The 23,571-nt window shown below is 44.2% G+C and overlaps 1 non-coding gene across 1 annotated transcript; it reads left to right on the top strand.

Moving 5' to 3' along the window:
• The first annotated feature begins 5,734 nt into the window (after nt 1-5,734).
• Nucleotides 5,735-5,854, top strand: LOC148165674 (5S ribosomal RNA). Its single transcript, XR_015771263.1, has one exon. It is a non-coding gene; the product is annotated as a 5S ribosomal RNA (ribosomal RNA).
• The last annotated feature ends 17,717 nt before the right edge of the window (nt 5,855-23,571 follow it).

Genomic DNA, 23,571 nt, shown 5'->3' on the forward strand with positions numbered 1-23,571 from the left:
GTCGTTCGACCATTGCCCTAACGAGATGGCGCTGTACCGACCATATAAATTTCTAGCCTTCGCCGCGTTCGGCATTTATTTCAAGCCGTACGTTTGTCAGTGCGCTTCGTGTCAGTCGCAGTAGGTGTTTTTGCTGTTTATATCGTATAACAACATGTCCGGAAGAGGAAAAGGAGGTAAAGTGAAGGGAAAGGCGAAGTCTCGTTCCAGTCGTGCCGGACTTCAGTTTCCCGTCGGCAGAATTCATCGTCTTCTGCGTAAAGGAAACTACGCCGAAAGAGTGGGTGCAGGTGCTCCCGTTTATTTGGCGGCCGTAATGGAATATCTAGCCGCCGAAGTTCTCGAATTGGCAGGAAACGCCGCCAGAGATAACAAGAAAACCCGTATCATTCCGAGACATCTTCAATTGGCTATAAGGAACGACGAGGAGTTAAACAAGCTCCTTTCCGGCGTTACCATCGCCCAAGGCGGTGTCTTGCCCAACATCCAGGCGGTGTTGTTGCCCAAGAAGACCGAAAAGAAGCCTTAAATTTAATTCTTCGCCGCCGTCATCTCGAACGAAAAACAAAAACTTTTATAAAAACCATCTTCACATCGGCCCTTCTCAGGGCCAAAAATTCAACTCGAACGAATTGATTTTTTCGCCAAAATACAACAACCTATGAGAATCATGTTAAAAAGTCTTTTAGATATTTTAAAGTTAAACCGATCAATTAATTCATTATACGAGCGTAGACTGAACGGAAGATTTTCGATTACATTCAACCAAGAAAGATGATTTTTACGACTTTTCATCGTAATTTTTAGAAAAATTCAATGCCCGACTAAAGCACGAACTCGACAACTCTATCTATAATAATTTATTGATTATCTAATTCAAGAAACATTCGATTCGTCGTAAATTTCTTCACATTTCGCACATTAATCTGTTAAGAACATACACACACACACCGGTCGCCTATACGTGCTCTCCGTCTCGATAATTTCTTGCAGCAGCAGTCGTCAGCGGTGAGCCGTAATACTACAATCAATCGTTTTATTTGCTATGAGATTTTGTTTCAAGTCACGTCTGAGGAGAGTAACTCTACCCCATATTGGACATAACCTCAAATATACTCTTCGTGGCAAAAACGTTCTTTTAACGATGGTCATTCTAACCTAAAACTGCTGTCAAAATTGTCAAAGTCGCCGCCTGGATCACAAATTAAAATGATCACTCACTCCGTACGATTTTCATTTCGATTTGAAGACAAACACACAATTGAGCAACATATTTAATTCGTTTGATTTATTTTGTGGTTCTGAAAAGAACCGTTTTTTTTTGTTTGTTTGTTTGCTTGCCTGCGGGGGGTTTGTTGTTATTCCTCTGAGGATGCGGATACACGTCATAAAATGATAAAATTAACCGCCGAAACCGTAAAGGGTACGACCTTGACGTTTCAGGGCGTAGACGACGTCCATGGCGGTGACGGTCTTACGTTTTGCGTGTTCGGTGTAAGTTACGGCGTCACGGATGACGTTCTCGAGGAAGACCTTCAACACACCTCTGGTTTCTTCGTAGATGAGACCGGAAATACGTTTCACACCACCACGACGAGCCAATCTTCTGATCGCCGGTTTCGTTATACCTTGGATGTTATCGCGTAGAACTTTGCGATGACGTTTGGCGCCACCTTTTCCCAATCCTTTGCCACCTTTACCACGACCGGTCATCTTGATAAAATTAGGAAATTCTTCGTACAAAACGACGTAGCTTCGACCAAGTTCGTTATGGAACTAACGTCAAAATTTCATTCCGCGGGACTATTTATAAGTTACGGCAGCTCCACCTCGCGTTAAAAACGAATCCACCAATGGCGTCGCCGTATGACTCATCGAGTTTATAAAACGGCCGTTGGCGCGACGAAAATTTTCAGTTGACTTTCGAACGTTCGTACGTACGGTCGGTCGTTCGGTCGAAGCAAGCAAGCAAGCCACTACCTACGTTAATTCTTTTCATTTGATTCATCCGATATCCGAGATGGCGAGAACTAAACAGACGGCTCGTAAATCTACCGGTGGCAAGGCACCTAGAAAACAGTTGGCCACGAAGGCGGCCAGAAAAAGCGCTCCCGCCACCGGAGGTGTCAAGAAACCTCACCGTTACAGGCCCGGTACGGTCGCCCTTCGTGAGATTCGTCGTTATCAAAAGAGCACTGAACTTTTGATCCGCAAGCTGCCTTTCCAACGTCTCGTCCGAGAGATCGCCCAAGATTTCAAGACCGATCTCCGTTTCCAAAGTTCGGCCGTGATGGCACTTCAAGAAGCCAGCGAGGCTTATCTCGTCGGCCTCTTCGAAGACACCAACTTGTGCGCCATCCACGCCAAACGTGTCACCATCATGCCGAAAGACATCCAATTGGCGAGACGCATTCGTGGCGAGAGGGCTTAAATTTCCTCCATCCATCCATCCATCCATCCGATCCGACCATCTAGAATTAACAAATTCTTCATCTTCGAAGGTGTTAAAAGAAGAAAAAAAAAATCGGTTCTTTTCAGAACCACAATTATTTTCCAACGAATTGAAAATTTATCGTTCGCGCATGCAACTTTTTGAGATTGAAAAAAAAAAAAAAAAAAAAAAAAAGTTAGGTTATGTGATTTATTCACAAAATTCGTACTTACATAAAACGATAAACTTTTGCTTTTTTTCTTTCACATTAAATTTTCTTTTAACTGAGACTATTTGAAACATTATTATATAATAAAGTTTATCATTCTTTGTAATAACACTGTTTCGACAGTCAAATGAATAGACAAGAAAATCAAATGAAAGTATGTATCTCCTCAACAGAATGTGCATTGTCCAAGCGAATCTTTCGTTCGTTTCTTGAAAATAATTGTGGCCCTGAAAAGGGCCATTTATTTGTATCGATGGTGCCCCTACGTCGATATATACGATCGGAGCACGTTCCCGAAACCACCAGGACGTCGTCGTCGTTGAAAAAATTAAATCATCGTCGTCGACTTTTCACTTCTTTCTCTTGGGTGAAGCGGTTTTTTTCGCTTTGACGGTGACGGCTTTGGCCGTTTTCGGTTTCGGCGCTTTCGGTTTCTTGGTTGGACCGGCCTTGTTGGATTTCTTCGCTTTCGATGGCGTCTTGGGTTTGACGGGCGATCTGGAGGCGGCGCTGGCTTTCTTTTCGGGAGCGGACGCAGCCTTTCTAGCCTTCGATACGGCGACGCTCTTCTTTTCGGCGGCAGTTTTCTTAGACTTGGCCGAAGCGGCGGGGGCGGCCTTCTTACCGGCTTTTGAGGCGGATCCTTTTTCGGCGGACGTCGGCGCTGACGCGACGGAACGTTTAGCAACGCCCGTCTTCTTGGATTTCGCCGATGACGACGCGGTCGCAGCGGCAGATCTCTTTTTCGTGGCGGACGGAGCCTTAGCTGCACCGGTGACGGCAGAAGCCAACTTGAACGAACCGGAGCTCCTTTTCCTTTGGTTTGGACCAACGAACCGGATGCGACGGCGCCCTTAAGGTACTTCTTGATGAAAGGCGCAAATTTTTCCGCGTCGACTTTGTAGTTGGCCGCGACATATTTCTTGATCGCCTGCAACGAAGAACCGCCGCGTTCCTTCAAGCCTTTGATGGCGTTGGTGACCATCTCCGAAGTGGGCGGATGAGAAGGTTTGCTTCTCGGATTTTTGGGCTTCTTCTCCTTCTTCACCGGTGAGGAGCCGGAAGTGGCACCGGCGACCGTCGAAGCTGCTTGATTTTCTACGTCGGCCATATTTTCGTCTATCGCGCGCGCGTTTTTTTCTTTTTATTATAGGTAGGCTTATTCTTCGGTGAAAGAACGAATGAACTTTACAGAACGAATTGGGCGCCAAAGTCAAAGTGTTGGCGCGTTCGAAAACGCGCGGACCGCGGACTAAACGAGAGCCTTCTCGTCGAGTTAGAAAATTCAGTGGGCCTCGAATACAGCTTTCGCGTGATGGCATCGTTCTCTTTACGCGAAGATCACCGCCTCCGGGTGCGGGAACATGAGCGATTCGGTCGGCGATGGCCTCCTGAATAACCTCAAGTTTTCCCGGACGACCAGCCGACCTCCAAAAGCGAACAAGGACCGATCGAACGTCGACTCGAACAAAGACCCTCCGAAACAAGGAGATGACATCCAAGTTCGACGCCGACGTTACGCGTTTTCCACGAATAACAGGAAAGTTCCGCTTTCGACCAGACAAACTTGGAAGCATCCTCTACAAGTTTCACGAACGAATCGGTCGAAAAGTACGTGCGATCTTTTCGAAAATCGCCTCGCAAAGAGACGCAGCACGGATCGGAGCGACGACCGACGAACCTGCAGAGTGTAGGAAAAAAATTCACAAACGGTCGAAGATGACGTCCGAGAAGGTCGAATTTTTTCAAGAACGAAGATAAAACCTTCGCCTTTCGTAGGAGTTGATTTTTGAAAACGATCTTGACGAACAGGTCGGAAAAAAAACGATGTCAATTCGGACTCGACCATGAGAAACGAATTTGTACGACGAACGGACTTTTCGAACGACTTTTTTCGCAAAATCGACATTTTTTCCTCAAAAATTACCTCACACGACGAAATCCCATCATCGAAACATCACCGAAAACAGTTTTGACGGCGAAATTCTCGTCAATTTTACGAAAATAAAGGGAAAATCAGACGGACCACCGTCGAACATCCAGCGACGGGAACGGACGAGTTTTTTAATTTTTCTTGCCAATTCATTGCGAAAGAAGCAATTTTCTCGACGAAACCATTTTATAATCATAAAAAAAACTCCCCAAACACCACAAACCAACAAAAATACGGAAATCTTGCATTGTTTGCATTTTTCAGACACTCTAAATAAAACTACGTCGATGTCGGCGGATTTTCAGTCGGTCGTCGTCGACAGAAATCCAACGAAATTTTCATTTGTTCTTCTCAAAAACGAAAAACAAACAAATCAACAAAACATTCCCTACTATTAGTCGACATTTCGAGCAGAAACTACGAACGTCGAAAGATTTAAAAAATGAAATATGTAGGTGTGCGTGCGTGCGTACTTACTTGAAACTTTTTTCTTGTTTCATCGTCGCACTGGAACAAATTAAATTTTAATGCAATGTAAACGCGACCACACTTTCGACGAAAACATCTCTATGAATCGAACGACGTCGGAAAAAGAATAAATCGAGAAGAGAACAAATCATGAAACAACACACACCCACCCCGCCCGGCCCGGCCAGAGTGGTGGGAATTTCGATGAATGAACAGACAAAGAAACCAACTCTGTTATCAGTTCTAAGAAAGAAAGCAGGTAGCGGCGGCGGCGAACCTTCGACCGTACTACGGTCAGTTCATGAATTAACCCCGTCCGTTCGGAGTTTATTCATCTCCGGTCCGTGTCGGCGTTTACTTCAAGTGGGTGCTATTTCCATCTAAGCAAGCAAGTGAGTAAGTAAGTTCTCAAATTTTAAATTACGTTAATCGCAAGTGACTCGTTGAGATCGTCAAACGAACAATTTAATTTAACGCCTCATACGAGTTTTTTTTTTTCGTCATTTTGTCGCAAAAAAAAAACTAAAAAACGACTCGCAAAAAAAAATTTTTTTTTTTTCTTCTTTTAAATCTTGTACATTTTCTGACATGTGTACCATCGAAAAATGTCCACATCCAAACGATCGAACAATCACAAAAAATCGTCAACGTACCATCTTGGAAAATTTTACCAGGCAACGACCATACCACGTTGAAAACTACCGGTTCTCGTCCGATCACCGAAGTCAAGCAACGTCGGGCGCGGTCAGTACTTGGATGGGTGACCGCTTGGGAACACCGCGTGCCGTTGTCTCTACTCTTTTCTTTTTTTATTAACATTTCTGATGTCAAACTTTTTTTAAATATATTTTTCACTATTTATATTTTCTCTCAGGAACTTATATAGTATGAAGACGAAAAATTTTAATTCGTTCGAGTTGAATTTGTGGTTCTGAAAAGAACCGATTTTTTTTCTTTTTTTTCCAACCAACTTCCAAGCTGCTCGAGGAGGATTTATTTTGAACTGGTGTATTTGGTGACGGCCTTGGTTCCTTCAGAAACGGCGTGCTTCGCCAATTCACCGGGCAAAAGAAGACGCACCGCCGTCTGGATCTCCCTGCTGGTTATGGTCGAACGTTTGTTGTAATGAGCGAGGCGACTGGCTTCAGCAGCTATACGTTCGAAGATGTCGTTCACGAAACTGTTCATGATAGACATAGCCTTGCTGGAGATACCGGTATCGGGATGGACCTGCTTCAACACCTTGTAAATGTAGATGGCGTAACTCTCCTTCCTCCTGCGCTTCTTTTTCTTGTCGCTCTTCGAGATGTTCTTTTGAGCTTTTCCGGCCTTCTTGGCCGCCTTACCGCTGGTCTTGGGTGGCATTCTCTTCTAGTCGTCGAGTTAAAAAAACGTTTAAAAACAGAAAACGAGACAGACACGACGTGCACGTTACGACGAGTATACTCGATCTAAAACGCCGCACACCTAAAATCCCTCTATTTATAACGAGCGAGCGACAAACAGGCGCTCCGCCTTAGTTCGTCGTTCGACCATTGCCCTAACGAGATGGCGCTGTACCGACCATATAAATTTCTAGCCTTCGCCGCGTTCGGCATTTATTTCAAGCCGTACGTTTGTCAGTGCGCTTCGTGTCAGTCGCAGTAGGTGTTTTGCTGTTTATATCGTATAACAACATGTCCGGAAGAGGAAAAGGAGGTAAAGTGAAGGGAAAGGCGAAGTCTCGTTCCAGTCGTGCCGGACTTCAGTTTCCCGTCGGCAGAATTCATCGTCTTCTGCGTAAAGGAAACTACGCCGAAAGAGTGGGTGCAGGTGCTCCCGTTTATTTGGCGGCCGTAATGGAATATCTAGCCGCCGAAGTTCTCGAATTGGCAGGAAACGCCGCCAGAGATAACAAGAAAACCCGTATCATTCCGAGACATCTTCAATTGGCTATAAGGAACGACGAGGAGTTAAACAAGCTCCTTTCCGGCGTTACCATCGCCCAAGGCGGTGTCTTGCCCAACATCCAGGCGGTGTTGTTGCCCAAGAAGACCGAAAAGAAGCCTTAAATTTAATTCTTCGCCGCCGTCATCTCGAACGAAAAACAAAAACTTTTATAAAAACCATCTTCACATCGGCCCTTCTCAGGGCCAAAAATTCAACTCGAACGAATTGATTTTTTCGCCAAAATACAACAACCTATGAGAATCATGTTAAAAAGTCTTTTAGATATTTTAAAGTTAAACCGATCAATTAATTCATTATACGAGCGTAGACTGAACGGAAGATTTTCGATTACATTCAACCAAGAAAGATGATTTTTACGACTTTTCATCGTAATTTTTAGAAAAATTCAATGCCCGACTAAAGCACGAACTCGACAACTCTATCTATAATAATTTATTGATTATCTAATTCAAGAAACATTCCGATTCGTCGTAAATTTCTTCACATTTCGCACATTAATCTGTTAAGAACATACACACACACACCGGTCGCCTATACGTGCTCTCCGTCTCGATAATTTCTTGCAGCAGCAGTCGTCAGCGGTGAGCCGTAATACTACAATCAATCGTTTTATTTGCTATGAGATTTTGTTTCAAGTCACGTCTGAGGAGAGTAACTCTACCCCATATTGGACATAACCTCAAATATACTCTTCGTGGCAAAAACGTTCTTTTAACGATGGTCATTCTAACCTAAAACTGCTGTCAAAATTGTCAAAGTCGCCGCCTGGATCACAAATTAAAATGATCACTCACTCCGTACGATTTTCATTTCGATTTGAAGACAAACACACAATTGAGCAACATATTTAATTCGTTTGATTTATTTTGTGGTTCTGAAAAGAACCGTTTTTTTTTTGTTTGTTTGTTTGCTTGCCTGCGGGGGGTTTGTTGTTATTCCTCTGAGGATGCGGATACACGTCATAAAATGATAAAATTAACCGCCGAAACCGTAAAGGGTACGGACCTTGACGTTTCAGGGCGTAGACGACGTCCATGGCGGTGACGGTCTTACGTTTTGCGTGTTCGGTGTAAGTTACGGCGTCACGGATGACGTTCTCGAGGAAGACCTTCAACACACCTCTGGTTTCTTCGTAGATGAGACCGGAAATACGTTTCACACCACCACGACGAGCCAATCTTCTGATCGCCGGTTTCGTTATACCTTGGATGTTATCGCGTAGAACTTTGCGATGACGTTTGGCGCCACCTTTTCCCAATCCTTTGCCACCTTTACCACGACCGGTCATCTTGATAAAATTAGGAAATTCTTCGTACAAAACGACGTAGCTTCGACCAAGTTCGTTATGGAACTAACGTCAAAATTTCATTCCGCGGGACTATTTATAAGTTACGGCAGCTCCACCTCGCGTTAAAAACGAATCCACCAATGGCGTCGCCGTATGACTCATCGAGTTTATAAAACGGCCGTTGGCGCGACGAAAATTTTCAGTTGACTTTCGAACGTTCGTACGTACGGTCGGTCGTTCGGTCGAAGCAAGCAAGCAAGCCACTACCTACGTTAATTCTTTTCATTTGATTCATCCGATATCCGAGATGGCGAGAACTAAACAGACGGCTCGTAAATCTAACCGGTGGCAAGGCACCTAGAAAACAGTTGGCCACGAAGGCGGCCAGAAAAAGCGCTCCCGCCACCGGAGGTGTCAAGAAACCTCACCGTTACAGGCCCGGTACGGTCGCCCTTCGTGAGATTCGTCGTTATCAAAAGAGCACTGAACTTTTGATCCGCAAGCTGCCTTTCCAACGTCTCGTCCGAGAGATCGCCCAAGATTTCAAGACCGATCTCCGTTTCCAAAGTTCGGCCGTGATGGCACTTCAAGAAGCCAGCGAGGCTTATCTCGTCGGCCTCTTCGAAGACACCAACTTGTGCGCCATCCACGCCAAACGTGTCACCATCATGCCGAAAGACATCCAATTGGCGAGACGCATTCGTGGCGAGAGGGCTTAAATTTCCTCCATCCATCCATCCATCCATCCGATCCGACCATCTAGAATTAACAAATTCTTCATCTTCGAAGGTGTTAAAAGAAGAAAAAAAAAAATCGGTTCTTTTCAGAACCACAATTATTTTCCAACGAATTGAAAATTTATCGTTCGCGCATGCAACTTTTTGAGATTGAAAAAAAAAAAAAAAAAAAAAAAAAGTTAGGTTATGTGATTTATTCACAAAATTCGTACTTACATAAAACGATAAACTTTTGCTTTTTTCTTTCACATTAAATTTTCTTTTAACTGAGACTATTTGAAACATTATTATATAATAAAGTTTATCATTCTTTGTAATAACACTGTTTCGACAGTCAAATGAATAGACAAGAAAATCAAATGAAAGTATGTATCTCCTCAACAGAATGTGCATTGTCCAAGCGAATCTTTCGTTCGTTTCTTGAAAATAATTGTGGCCCTGAAAAGGGCCATTTATTTGTATCGATGGTGCCCCTACGTCGATATATACGATCGGAGCACGTTCCCGAAACCACCAGGACGTCGTCGTCGTTGAAAAAATTAAATCATCGTCGTCGACTTTTCACTTCTTTCTCTTGGGTGAAGCGGTTTTTTTCGCTTTGACGGTGACGGCTTTGGCCGTTTTCGGTTTCGGCGCTTTCGGTTTCTTGGTTGGACCGGCCTTGTTGGATTTCTTCGCTTTCGATGGCGTCTTGGGTTTGACGGGCGATCTGGAGGCGGCGCTGGCTTTCTTTTCGGGAGCGGACGCAGCCTTTCTAGCCTTCGATACGGCGACGCTCTTCTTTTCGGCGGCAGTTTTCTTAGACTTGGCCGAAGCGGCGGGGGCGGCCTTCTTACCGGCTTTTGAGGCGGATCCTTTTTCGGCGGACGTCGGCGCTGACGCGACGGAACGTTTAGCAACGCCCGTCTTCTTGGATTCGCCGATGACGACGCGGTCGCAGCGGCAGATCTCTTTTTCGTGGCGGACGGAGCCTTAGCTGCACCGGTGACGGCAGAAGCCAACTTGAACGAACCGGAAGCTCCTTTTCCTTTGGTTTGGACCAACGAACCGGATGCGACGGCGCCCTTAAGGTACTTCTTGATGAAAGGCGCAAATTTTTCCGCGTCGACTTTGTAGTTGGCCGCGACATATTTCTTGATCGCCTGCAACGAAGAACCGCCGCGTTCCTTCAAGCCTTTGATGGCGTTGGTGACCATCTCCGAAGTGGGCGGATGAGAAGGTTTGCTTCTCGGATTTTTGGGCTTCTTCTCCTTCTTCACCGGTGAGGAGCCGGAAGTGGCACCGGCGACCGTCGAAGCTGCTTGATTTTCTACGTCGGCCATATTTTCGTCTATCGCGCGCGCGTTTTTTTCTTTTTATTATAGGTAGGCTTATTCTTCGGTGAAAGAACGAATGAACTTTACAGAACGAATTGGGCGCCAAAGTCAAAGTGTTGGCGCGTTCGAAAACGCGCGGACCGCGGACTAAACGAGAGCCTTCTCGTCGAGTTAGAAAATTCAGTGGGCCTCGAATACAGCTTTCGCGTGATGGCATCGTTCTCTTTACGCGAAGATCACCGCCTCCGGGTGCGGGAACATGAGCGATTCGGTCGGCGATGGCCTCCTGAATAACCTCAAGTTTTCCCGGACGACCAGCCGACCTCCAAAAGCGAACAAGGACCGATCGAACGTCGACTCGAACAAAGACCCTCCGAAACAAGGAGATGACATCCAAGTTCGACGCCGACGTTACGCGTTTTCCACGAATAACAGGAAAGTTCCGCTTTCGACCAGACAAACTTGGAAGCATCCTCTACAAGTTTCACGAACGAATCGGTCGAAAAGTACGTGCGATCTTTTCGAAAATCGCCTCGCAAAGAGACGCAGCACGGATCGGAGCGACGACCGACGAACCTGCAGAGTGTAGGAAAAAAATTCACAAACGGTCGAAGATGACGTCCGAGAAGGTCGAATTTTTTCAAGAACGAAGATAAAACCTTCGCCTTTCGTAGGAGTTGATTTTTGAAAACGATCTTGACGAACAGGTCGGAAAAAAAACGATGTCAATTTCGGACTCGACCATGAGAAACGAATTTGTACGACGAACGGACTTTTCGAACGACTTTTTTCGCAAAATCGACATTTTTTCCTCAAAAATTACCTCACACGACGAAATCCCATCATCGAAACATCACCGAAAACAGTTTTGACGGCGAAATTCTCGTCAATTTTACGAAAATAAAGGGAAAATCAGACGGACCACCGTCGAACATCCAGCGACGGGAACGGACGAGTTTTTTAATTTTTCTTGCCAATTCATTGCGAAAGAAGCAATTTTTCTCGACGAAACCATTTTATAATCATAAAAAAAACTCCCCAAACACCACAAACCAACAAAAATACGGAAATCTTGCATTGTTTGCATTTTTCAGACACTCTAAATAAAACTACGTCGATGTCGGCGGATTTTCAGTCGGTCGTCGGTCGACAGAAATCCAACGAAATTTTCATTTGTTCTTCTCAAAAACGAAAAACAAACAAATCAACAAAACATTCCCTACTATTAGTCGACATTTCGAGCAGAAACTACGAACGTCGAAAGATTTAAAAAATGAAATATGTAGGTGTGCGTGCGTGCGTACTTACTTGAAACTTTTTTCTTGTTTCATCGTCGCACTGGAACAAATTAAATTTTAATGCAATGTAAACGCGACCACACTTTCGACGAAAACATCTCTATGAATCGAACGACGTCGGAAAAAGAATAAATCGAGAAGAGAACAAATCATGAAACAACACACACCCCACCCCGCCCGGCCCGGCCAGAGTGGTGGGAATTTCGATGAATGAACAGACAAAGAAACCAACTCTGTTATCAGTTCTAAGAAAGAAAGCAGGTAGCGGCGGCGGCGAACCTTCGACCGTACTACGGTCAGTTCATGAATTAACCCCGTCCGTTCGGAGTTTATTCATCTCCGGTCCGTGTCGGCGTTTACTTCAAGTGGGTGCTATTTCCATCTAAGCAAGCAAGTGAGTAAGTAAGTTCTCAAATTTTAAATTACGTTAATCGCAAGTGACTCGTTGAGATCGTCAAACGAACAATTTAATTTAACGCCTCATACGAGTTTTTTTTTTTCGTCATTTTGTCGCAAAAAAAAAACTAAAAAACGACTCGCAAAAAAAAATTTTTTTTTTTTCTTCTTTTAAATCTTGTACATTTTCTGACATGTGTACCATCGAAAAATGTCACATCCAAACGATCACAATCACAAAAAATCGTCAACGTACCATCTTGGAAAATTTTACCAGGCAACGACCATACCACGTTGAAAACTACCGGTTCGCTCCAGTCTTGTCCGAGCGCTCGTAGCGAACGGACGTGCGATAGAGAGCTCCCCCTCTCAGTGTTTAAGTTGTGACCACAGTGCAAAGTGCCACGTGCTTGAACAAAGTGAATCGTGTCCCAATTGTTGTTTTAACAACAAGAGGAATTAAACCAAGTTCGATACAGCGCAGGCTGGTTAAGCCTGCACTGACCACCGAAAACATGGCCAGTTCGAGCCTCAACTGGCTGAAGCCGAAGAAAACGGTGAAAAAAGTGAAACAAAAGGTGAGGTACGTGCCAGTACCAATCGACGCTAACCGATTTCAACCAATCTCTTCTGATGAAGAGGATGAAGAAGACAACATGGGAGACGGAGGAAACATCCTCCAGGGACAAAAACCACCGCGACCGCGAACGAAAGGAGACCGCCGCCGATCATCATCCACGGCCGGAACATAACGCACAACCGTCTCAGAGAATTGTTCGCCGATTGCGACAACGGTTACCAAGTGCGTTACACAAGGGAGAAAACCCTTGTGTACCCCAACACGACAGACATCCACACGACGATGAAAAAACAAACTCACGGCAGGGAAAAGTGGAATTCCACACGTTCACCCCAAAAGGACTCAAAACGTCAACGTTTGTAATCAAGGGGCTGGACAACAACCCTGAGCCCGAATCCGTTCTTGCAGAGCTCAAGAGCTGCAAGATTGAAGCTACCAATGTGAGAAAAATGGGGCCCAACACCAAGAGGCCCCATTACATCGTAACAGTGGCCGACAGCGAGACTGTCGAGTCACTGAACAAAAAGTGTCGGGCGATTCTCAACGTCAGGGTGCGTTTCGAGAAATACCTCAATAAGAAGAAGATGACACAGTGTCACCGGTGCCAGGCATGGGGCCACGGCACGAGGAACTGCAACCTCGAACCGACGTGCGTAAGATGCTCTCAGTACCACTGGACCCGCGACTTGCCCCCATAAGCCCCGACCCGACGTACATTCCCAAATGTGCCAACTGCGGGAAACAAGGACACGCTGCTCGCAAACCACGTGCGAGGTCTACATCGCCAAGGTAACCCGCCTCGAGGAACTCCAAGAAGAAAGACGTCAGAAGGTCGCCAACAAGAGGGCTAAATTAGCCCCCGCGCCGATCCCAAAGGTCAATCCGTGGACCCAGCCAAAGAAACCAACAGGTGAGTCCATTGTTTTTACCGATAAATCATTTCCCGCCTCTGCCGACGCCTTCAACGAGCGCAGCAAATTCGCCAATTTTAACAAGGCAAACACCAACCAAAACGAAAATTCCAGAAACAAGCAGCATGACAGAATTTTGTAAAATAAACGCCGAAATTTTCCAGGCTGAACAAAAATGTAAATATGAAAAAATTTGCTCATAATACTTAAAGAACTGAACAATGCACTTGAAAAATGCCAGTCTCAACAAGAAAAGCTGTTCGTCTGCATAGACGTTCTATCCAAAATGGGAGACGCTGGCTATGAGCTGTAAATTGACGATAGTTCACTGGAACGCAAACGGTCTGCATGAAAAAGCTGCGGAATTATTGAACTTTATTAAAAATGGTGGAATTCACATTATGGCAATTAGCGAAACGCGTCTCAAAAGTAAAAGATCGGCTTAAACTCACCAATTACAGCGTTCTCAGAAAGGACAGAACGGATGTCATTAGGGGAGGTGGGGTTGCTCTCCTAATCCGTAATGACGTCCCCTTTGAACACATTCCCACCCCCAAATGTAAGATTCCTCGAAACCCTAACGATTAAGATCGAGAACAACATTTTCATAACATCAGTTTACAACCGACCAATCAACTCAATTAGGGACGCGGATTAGACATAATTAATAATCTGGAAGAAAGCAATTAATTCTCGGGGACTTCAATGCGAGACACACAAGCTGGGGTTGTCACGCAAACAATAGTAACGGTTCAGGCTCTACAATTACGTAGAAAACACAAGCTTGATAATTAACAGAACTGCTGAATCCAACTCATTTCTCCCAATTAACGGCATGACACCTACCTACATTGACTTGACAATCACGAAAAACATGGTAATCTCAGAACCCAGATCAGTGACCGCACTCAACTCGGATCACAATCCTGTGATTCTTGAGATTCCTGACATGACAATCAAAGACAAAACAATCCAAATCAATTCCTATAAACAAACCAAACTGGCCCCTCTTCCGCAAAACCCTTGACAGACATGTTGAACTGACGGAAATCATTGGCACGAAAGATGATCTTGATAAACAGATTGAACTGTTCATTAAGGCCATCCAGAAGGCCAAAGACCAAGTCACGACGACGAAAACAATAAATCCTTTTCGAGACGAAATTCCGAAAGCAACCATAGAGAAAATAAAACTCAAGAAACCGAATCAGAAAACTGTACCAAAGAACACGAGACCCATTTTTCAAAAACCAAGCATCTGAATTAACCAGAGAAATTAAACAAGAAATAAAAGAATTCAGACAGAACAAATGGGAAACAAAACTTGGCAAATTAAATCCGCACGATAATTCTCTATGGAAAATGACAAAAGCTCTCAAAAGACGATTTACCCCCATCTCTATCCTTAAATCCAATAACAACACAGCATTTAATAATGTGGAAAAAGCAAACACACTGGCAACATATTATGAAACGATCCACACAAGTGATAATCACAACACACCCGAACAAACAGAAATAATTGAAACAGTAAACCTCTTTCAATAGTGACAATTCCCAGATAGACGCGCCTACGGCCGTCAAACCCACAGAAATCGCAAAAATCATAAGCACTTTACGAAATAACAAAGCCCCGGGAAATGACGGCATAGAAAACAGAATACTGAAAAATCTTACAGCGAAAGCTGTAAAACAACTAACGAATATAATAAATGCCATGCTTAATCTTTGTATCTTCCCGAAAAACTTAAAGTAGCAGATGTCATCCCCATTTTGAACCGGGAAAAACCCCAATGCACCAAACGCATACAGACCAATTAGCCTTCTACCAACAATATCAAAAGTTGCGGAAAAGGTAATCCAAAAACGAATTAATAAGCACATTAAAGAAAACAAAATTTTACCGCCAGAGCAATTTGGTTTTCGGGAACGACATAATACCACACAGCAAGTCCTCAGACTAATAAATGACATAACCAATAATTACAACACGAAAAGCATAACAGCAATGACATGTCCTTGATATTGAAAAAGCATTTGATAAAGTCTGGACAAAAGGACTAATTTACAAAATGATTCAATTGAAGTTCCCGACGCACATTACTAAATTAATAAACTCGTACTTAACAGAGAGAAAGTTCAGAGTAAAGGTAGAAGGCGAAAAGTCGGAAATGAAATCAATAAATGCGGAGTCCCACAAGGCTCAGTGCTTGGGCCAATACTATTTTAATATTTACATTCATGACATCACTAAATTCGCACAAACCAATTTAGCTTTGTACGCGGACGACACCGCCATCTACGCTAAGTCTCATTCGGGTCAGGTCGCACTCAAACAAGTTCAGATCCACATTAATCAACTCGAGAAATTCTACGCGAAATGGAAGATTAAACTCAACGCGGACAAAACGGAAACGGTCATTTTTGCAAAAAGATTCACCGGGCTAAAGATCAATAAAAAACTAAAGGTAGGGGACAGTGAAATTGAAATTAAGAACTCTGTGAAATATCTAGGAGTCACCCTAGACAAAAGGCTAAACCTAAATGAACACATAAAGAAAACGAGACAAAAAGGTGAAGCCGTCCTCAAGCAATTGTACCCATTGTTGGTCAAAAACAACTATCTAAACACGAAAAATAAGTTGCTTCTGTACAAATGCATCTTACGCCCCATCATAACATACGCAGCGCCCATCTACCGGCACAAACCACACACTCCACTAATTCCTTTGCAAAGATTTCAAAATAAATGCTTAAGACTTGCTCTTAACGCAGACAGATACACTCCGCTCCGTCAACTTCATCAGGACGCGAATCTTCCACTCCTACACCATTACATCCATTCCCTTTCCGATAAATTCTACGAGAAGCAGGTGCGGCACGTACCTCTTCTCAAACAATCCCTCAAACACCCAGCAGGAACTCACAAGTTCCCGCACTGCGGGTGTCCCCAATCTAGACCGGATAATCCGCTGAATTTTGTTACAGGCAAAAGGCAGCGGAAGAAGAACCGTAAACGGCAATCGACCAGCCACTGACCATATCGGAACAGGAGTCCAGGAGCCCCCTGGAACCTCACCACTAGACCATACCGCACCAGGAGCCCAGGAGCTCCCTGGAAACAGAAACCGGACCGGAAGTCCCAAGACCTCTTTGAGGTCAACACTGTAAATAGTTTTTTAAATATCCTTTGTACATAGTAGATAATAAGGTTAGGGTTTTTACTAAAATTTCATTTTCCCTAAATTAAGGTAACCGATAAGTAGGCTAAACACCACAAATGTATGCAACCAAGGTTGCCGGTGAGCCATAAAATAAATGTAATATCTTAGATTGTATAATAAATGTAGGCTAGGTTAAGGCATCAGCGCCACACATTAGCATAAGTTAATCTTAAGTGTGATATGTATTATCTTAGTGATTGCATGCGTAACTTCAACCGAATAAAAATCCTGTTGAATTTGAATTTGGTTCTCGTCCGATCACCGAAGTCAAGCAACGTCGGGCGCGGTCAGTACTTGGATGGGTGACCGCTTGGGAACACCGCGTGCCGTTGTCTCTACTCTTTTCTTTTTTATTAACATTTCTGATGTCAAACTTTTTTTTAAATATATTTTTCACTATTTATATTTTCTCTCAGGAACTTATATAGTATGAAGACGAAAATTTTTAATTCGTTCGAGTTGAATTTGTGGTTCTGAAAAGAACCGATTTTTTTTCTTTTTTTTCCAACCAACTTCCAAGCTGCTCGAGGAGGATTTATTTTGAACTGGTGTATTTGGTGACGGCCTTGGTTCCTTCAGAAACGGGCGTGCTTCGCCAATTCACCGGGCAAAAGAAGGACGCACCGCCGTCTGGGATCTCCCTGCTGGTTATGGTCGAACGTTTGTTGTAATGAGCGAGGCGACTGGGCTTCACGAGCTATATCGTTCGAAGATGTCGTTCACGAAAACTGTTCATGATAGACATAGCCTTGCTGGAGATACCGGTATCGGGATGGACCTGCTTCAACACCTTGTAAATGTAGATGGCGTAACTCTCCTTCCTCCTGCGCTTCTTTTTCTTGTCGCTCTTCGAGATGTTCTTTTGAGCTTTTCCGGCCTTCTTGGCCGCCTTACCGCTGGTCTTGGGTGGCATTCTCTTCTAGTCGTCGAGTTAAAAAAAACGTTTAAAAACAGAAAACGAGACAGACACGACGTGGCACGTTACGACGAGTATACTCGATCTAAAACGCCGCACACCTAAAATCCCTCTATTTATAACGAGCGAGCGACAAACAGGCGCTCCGCCTTAGTTCGTCGTTCGACCATTGCCCTAACGAGATGGCGCTGTACCGACCATATAAATTTCTAGCCTTCGCCGCGTTCGGCATTTATTTCAAGCCGTACGTTTGTCAGTGCGCTTCGTGTCAGTCGCAGTAGGTGTTTTGCTGTTTATATCGTATAACAACATGTCCGGAAGAGGAAAAGGAGGTAAAGTGAAGGGAAAGGCGAAGTCTCGTTCCAGTCGTGCCGGACTTCAGTTTCCCGTCGGCAGAATTCATCGTCTTCTGCGTAAAGGAAACTACGCCGAAAGAGTGGGTGCAGGTGCTCCCGTTTATTTGGCGGCCGTAATGGAATATCTAGCCGCCGAAGTTCTCGAATTGGCAGGAAACGCCGCCAGAGATAACAAGAAAACCCGTATCATTCCGAGACATCTTCAATTGGCTATAAGGAACGACGAGGAGTTAAACAAGCTCCTTTCCGGCGTTACCATCGCCCAAGGCGGTGTCTTGCCCAACATCCAGGCGGTGTTGTTGCCCAAGAAGACCGAAAAGAAGCCTTAAATTTAATTCTTCGCCGCCGTCATCTCGAACGAAAAACAAAAACTTTTATAAAAACCATCTTCACATCGGCCCTTCTCAGGGCCAAAAATTCAACTCGAACGAATTGATTTTTTCGCCAAAATACAACAACCTATGAGAATCATGTTAAAAAGTCTTTTAGATATTTTAAAGTTAAACCGATCAATTAATTCATTATACGAGCGTAGACTGAACGGAAGATTTTCGATTACATTCAACCAAGAAAGATGATTTTTACGACTTTTCATCGTAATTTTTAGAAAAATTCAATGCCCGACTAAAGCACGAACTCGACAACTCTATCTATAATAATTTATTGATTATCTAATTCAAGAAACATTCCGATTCGTCGTAAATTTCTTCACATTTCGCACATTAATCTGTTAAGAACATACACACACACACCGGTCGCCTATACGTGCTCTCCGTCTCGATAATTTCTTGCAGCAGCAGTCGTCAGCGGTGAGCCGTAATACTACAATCAATCGTTTTATTTGCTATGAGATTTTGTTTCAAGTCACGTCTGAGGAGAGTAACTCTACCCCATATTGGACATAACCTCAAATATACTCTTCGTGGCAAAAACGTTCTTTTAACGATGGTCATTCTAACCTAAAACTGCTGTCAAAATTGTCAAAGTCGCCGCCTGGATCACAAATTAAAATGATCACTCACTCCGTACGATTTTCATTTCGATTTGAAGACAAACACACAATTGAGCAACATATTTAATTCGTTTGATTTATTTTGTGGTTCTGAAAAGAACCGTTTTTTTTTTGTTTGTTTGTTTGCTTGCCTGCGGGGGGTTTGTTGTTATTCCTCTGAGGATGCGGATACACGTCATAAAATGATAAAATTAACCGCCGAAACCGTAAAGGGTACGACCTTGACGTTTCAGGGCGTAGACGACGTCCATGGCGGTGACGGTCTTACGTTTTGCGTGTTCGGTGTAAGTTACGGCGTCACGGATGACGTTCTCGAGGAAGACCTTCAACACACCTCTGGTTTCTTCGTAGATGAGACCGGAAATACGTTTCACACCACCACGACGAGCCAATCTTCTGATCGCCGGTTTCGTTATACCTTGGATGTTATCGCGTAGAACTTTGCGATGACGTTTGGCGCCACCTTTTCCCAATCCTTTGCCACCTTTACCACGACCGGTCATCTTGATAAAATTAGGAAATTCTTCGTACAAAACGACGTAGCTTCGACCAAGTTCGTTATGGAACTAACGTCAAAATTTCATTCCGCGGGACTATTTATAAGTTACGGCAGCTCCACCTCGCGTTAAAAACGAATCCACCAATGGCGTCGCCGTATGACTCATCGAGTTTATAAAACGGCCGTTGGCGCGACGAAAATTTTCAGTTGACTTTCGAACGTTCGTACGTACGGTCGGTCGTTCGGTCGAAGCAAGCAAGCAAGCCACTACCTACGTTAATTCTTTTCATTTGATTCATCCGATATCCGAGATGGCGAGAACTAAACAGACGGCTCGTAAATCTACCGGTGGCAAGGCACCTAGAAAACAGTTGGCCACGAAGGCGGCCAGAAAAAGCGCTCCCGCCACCGGAGGTGTCAAGAAACCTCACCGTTACAGGCCCGGTACGGTCGCCCTTCGTGAGATTCGTCGTTATCAAAAGAGCACTGAACTTTTGATCCGCAAGCTGCCTTTCCAACGTCTCGTCCGAGAGATCGCCCAAGATTTCAAGACCGATCTCCGTTTCCAAAGTTCGGCCGTGATGGCACTTCAAGAAGCCAGCGAGGCTTATCTCGTCGGCCTCTTCGAAGACACCAACTTGTGCGCCATCCACGCCAAACGTGTCACCATCATGCCGAAAGACATCCAATTGGCGAGACGCATTCGTGGCGAGAGGGCTTAAATTTCCTCCATCCATCCATCCATCCATCCGATCCGACCATCTAGAATTAACAAATTCTTCATCTTCGAAGGTGTTAAAAGAAGAAAAAAAAAATCGGTTCTTTTCAGAACCACAATTATTTTCCAACGAATTGAAAATTTATCGTTCGCGCATGCAACTTTTTGAGATTGAAAAAAAAAAAAAAAAAAAAAAAAAGTTAGGTTATGTGATTTATTCACAAAATTCGTACTTACATAAAACGATAAACTTTTGCTTTTTTCTTTCACATTAAATTTTCTTTTAACTGAGACTATTTGAAACATTATTATATAATAAAGTTTATCATTCTTTGTAATAACACTGTTTCGACAGTCAAATGAATAGACAAGAAAATCAAATGAAAGTATGTATCTCCTCAACAGAATGTGCATTGTCCAAGCGAATCTTTCGTTCGTTTCTTGAAAATAATTGTGGCCCTGAAAAGGGCCATTTATTTGTATCGATGGTGCCCCTACGTCGATATATACGATCGGAGCACGTTCCCGAAACCACCAGGACGTCGTCGTCGTTGAAAAAATTAAATCATCGTCGTCGACTTTTCACTTCTTTCTCTTGGGTGAAGCGGTTTTTTTCGCTTTGACGGTGACGGCTTTGGCCGTTTTCGGTTTCGGCGCTTTCGGTTTCTTGGTTGGACCGGCCTTGTTGGATTTCTTCGCTTTCGATGGCGTCTTGGGTTTGACGGGCGATCTGGAGGCGGCGCTGGCTTTCTTTTCGGGAGCGGACGCAGCCTTTCTAGCCTTCGATACGGCGACGCTCTTCTTTTCGGCGGCAGTTTTCTTAGACTTGGCCGAAGCGGCGGGGGCGGCCTTCTTACCGGCTTTTGAGGCGGATCCTTTTTCGGCGGACGTCGGCGCTGACGCGACGGAACGTTTAGCAACGCCCGTCTTCTTGGATTTCGCCGATGACGACGCGGTCGCAGCGGCAGATCTCTTTTTCGTGGCGGACGGAGCCTTAGCTGCACCGGTGACGGCAGAAGCCAACTTGAACGAACCGGAAGCTCCTTTTCCTTTGGTTTGGACCAACGAACCGGATGCGACGGCGCCCTTAAGGTACTTCTTGATGAAAGGCGCAAATTTTTCCGCGTCGACTTTGTAGTTGGCCGCGACATATTTCTTGATCGCCTGCAACGAAGAACCGCCGCGTTCCTTCAAGCCTTTGATGGCGTTGGTGACCATCTCCGAAGTGGGCGGATGAGAAGGTTTGCTTCTCGGATTTTTGGGCTTCTTCTCCTTCTTCACCGGTGAGGAGCCGGAAGTGGCACCGGCGACCGTCGAAGCTGCTTGATTTTCTACGTCGGCCATATTTTCGTCTATCGCGCGCGCGTTTTTTTCTTTTTATTATAGGTAGGCTTATTCTTCGGTGAAAGAACGAATGAACTTTACAGAACGAATTGGGCGCCAAAGTCAAAGTGTTGGCGCGTTCGAAAACGCGCGGACCGCGGACTAAACGAGAGCCTTCTCGTCGAGTTAGAAAATTCAGTGGGCCTCGAATACAGCTTTCGCGTGATGGCATCGTTCTCTTTACGCGAAGATCACCGCCTCCGGGTGCGGGAACATGAGCGATTCGGTCGGCGATGGCCTCCTGAATAACCTCAAGTTTTCCCGGACGACCAGCCGACCTCCAAAAGCGAACAAGGACCGATCGAACGTCGACTCGAACAAAGACCCTCCGAAACAAGGAGATGACATCCAAGTTCGACGCCGACGTTACGCGTTTTCCACGAATAACAGGAAAGTTCCGCTTTCGACCAGACAAACTTGGAAGCATCCTCTACAAGTTTCACGAACGAATCGGTCGAAAAGTACGTGCGATCTTTTCGAAAATCGCCTCGCAAAGAGACGCAGCACGGATCGGAGCGACGACCGACGAACCTGCAGAGTGTAGGAAAAAAATTCACAAACGGTCGAAGATGACGTCCGAGAAGGTCGAATTTTTTCAAGAACGAAGATAAAACCTTCGCCTTTCGTAGGAGTTGATTTTTGAAAACGATCTTGACGAACAGGTCGGAAAAAAAACGATGTCAATTTCGGACTCGACCATGAGAAACGAATTTGTACGACGAACGGACTTTTCGAACGACTTTTTTCGCAAAATCGACATTTTTTCCTCAAAAATTACCTCACACGACGAAATCCCATCATCGAAACATCACCGAAAACAGTTTTGACGGCGAAATTCTCGTCAATTTTACGAAAATAAAGGGAAAATCAGACGGACCACCGTCGAACATCCAGCGACGGGAACGGACGAGTTTTTTAATTTTTCTTGCCAATTCATTGCGAAAGAAGCAATTTTTCTCGACGAAACCATTTTATAATCATAAAAAAAACTCCCCAAACACCACAAACCAACAAAAATACGGAAATCTTGCATTGTTTGCATTTTTCAGACACTCTAAATAAAACTACGTCGATGTCGGCGGATTTTCAGTCGGTCGTCGGTCGACAGAAATCCAACGAAATTTTCATTTGTTCTTCTCAAAAACGAAAAACAAACAAATCAACAAAACATTCCCTACTATTAGTCGACATTTCGAGCAGAAACTACGAACGTCGAAAGATTTAAAAAATGAAATATGTAGGTGTGCGTGCGTGCGTACTTACTTGAAACTTTTTTCTTGTTTCATCGTCGCACTGGAACAAATTAAATTTTAATGCAATGTAAACGCGACCACACTTTCGACGAAAACATCTCTATGAATCGAACGACGTCGGAAAAAGAATAAATCGAGAAGAGAACAAATCATGAAACAACACACACCCACCCCGCCCGGCCCGGCCAGAGTGGTGGGAATTTCGATGAATGAACAGACAAAGAAACCAACTCTGTTATCAGTTCTAAGAAAGAAAGCAGGTAGCGGCGGCGGCGAACCTTCGACCGTACTACGGTCAGTTCATGAATTAACCCCGTCCGTTCGGAGTTTATTCATCTCCGGTCCGTGTCGGCGTTTACTTCAAGTGGGTGCTATTTCCATCTAAGCAAGCAAGTGAGTAAGTAAGTTCTCAAATTTTAAATTACGTTAATCGCAAGTGACTCGTTGAGATCGTCAAACGAACAATTTAATTTAACGCCTCATACGAGTTTTTTTTTTTCGTCATTTTGTCGCAAAAAAAAAACTAAAAAACGACTCGCAAAAAAAAATTTTTTTTTTTTCTTCTTTTAAATCTTGTACATTTTCTGACATGTGTACCATCGAAAAATGTCACATCCAAACGATCGAACAATCACAAAAAATCGTCAACGTACCATCTTGGAAAATTTTACCA

Source organism: Gnatocerus cornutus, unplaced genomic scaffold (genome assembly GCF_029298725.1).
Source record: "Gnatocerus cornutus isolate USDA-ARS CGAHR unplaced genomic scaffold, icGnaCorn1.1 ctg00000251.1, whole genome shotgun sequence".
Classification (NCBI taxonomy): Eukaryota; Metazoa; Arthropoda; class Insecta; order Coleoptera; family Tenebrionidae; genus Gnatocerus; species Gnatocerus cornutus.